The sequence below is a fragment of the Marmota flaviventris genome, chromosome 9 (assembly GCF_047511675.1).
Source record: "Marmota flaviventris isolate mMarFla1 chromosome 9, mMarFla1.hap1, whole genome shotgun sequence".
NCBI classification, from domain to species: Eukaryota; Metazoa; Chordata; class Mammalia; order Rodentia; family Sciuridae; genus Marmota; species Marmota flaviventris.
In genome coordinates this window covers 25282361-25284028 of record NC_092506.1, presented here as the reverse complement: position 1 = coordinate 25284028, position 1668 = coordinate 25282361, and positions in this window count along the sequence as shown.

Genomic DNA, 1668 nt, shown 5'->3' with positions numbered 1-1668 from the left:
GGTTGGAACATAACAGTGTTCACTTACATATGTAAGTGTATTTCTTAGCATGAGGAAGGCTACTACTGTTGGATCATTCTTCCTTTGGGATTATCCATGGCATATGCTTCCTCTCAGGCAATACAGATAATCAAGACACATGGAATATTTTATGATGCAAAACTCATCTGAAATCACAGGCCAGTTGGGTAAAAATTATATGTTCAGGATCATATTTAGTTCTAGTTCAGATCTTGTCACAGAAATTGCTGTAATAGAAAACATGTAATCATGTTTGCAGCACCTGAGCTAATTTCAGACAAAACTTGATTTGAATTTTGAGCCTTACTGTTTACTGGGTATGGGTCCATGGGCAGTTTGCACCACATTTTGACACTGGTAGTATAATCTTTAAAAATGGAATGTTGACAGGAGCAGCATCACACTTTGGGGGGATGATAAGCCTGGAGGTCATTCAGCACGTGTCCTGTAATGTGGCACAAGATTACAATTAACTATTTCCTCTTGAGCAAGCCACATAATCAGTTTGTATATCTGACATAAGAAGTTGTGGGCTTATTGCAGTCTCTCATGCAACATCAGCTTCCCTGCTGTTGGAGCTGGGTGTTGAAAATAATGTTGAGTTTGGTTACACACGAATTTCTAAAAAGAGACTGTAGTCTAGATCTCTTTATAAAGGTAACAAACTAATCGTTTTTATAAAGCCTGTTGAAGACATATTACATCTTACTGGACATGCTCCAAAACGTACTTGTTATTTTTCCCATGAAATACCAAGCTGCATTTTTCTAACAGCCTTAGACTACTTAGTGTAACATCTATGTATAATAAAGTCCAGTCATTGCTCAGCTGTCATATTTTAAGGTGAGACATCAGGAAAGATTATCATGGTTCTATTTTCTTCCACAGCTGCATGGCTCCATATTGAAACAACCATCCTCCTGAAAGTAATGGCTGGGAGAATTGGGGGAAAAACATCAATGTTTGGTATTGGAGAAAGTTCTTAAAGAATAAAAGTGTTGCAGAGCCTGATGGTGCAAGCCTGTAACCCCAGCAACTCAGGATGCTCAGGCAGAAGGATTACAAGTTCAAGGACAGCCTGAGAAACTTAGCAAAAGCCTGTCTCAAAATAAAAATAAATAAAAAAATAACAAAGGCTGGGGATGTTGCTCAGTAGTGAAGGCCCCATGGGTTCAATCCCCAATACAAACAAACAAACAAACAAACAAACAAACAAAAAAGAATAAACATACTACTATTTTATCAATTTATGGCACTTGCTAAATTTGTGTATATATATATATTACGAATAAGGTGTCCAAAAATGTATAGTGAGCCAAAGGTGGAGAATCACTGTACACATATGAGGGTTTAGATATGTTTCTGTGGACATATGAGGGCTTTCTCCCAGGGATTACTCCTGGAACTTTTTCTACAGTTATGAGAGGAGGGAAGAAAGAGAAAGAAACAGAAAACGTCATCAGCTGTTGATATGGGCTGTGGAGAGATGTCACTATTGTATGGCATGCCTTTGTTTGTCATGCCTTGCAGCACCCTCACGATAGTCTAAATTAGGTAAAAACTTTCTATGAGGATCTAACTTTAGCTTAATCACTTAATAAGCGTAAACAATTTTCTTTCCAAGATGGTTTTAGGTGGAACGAATCA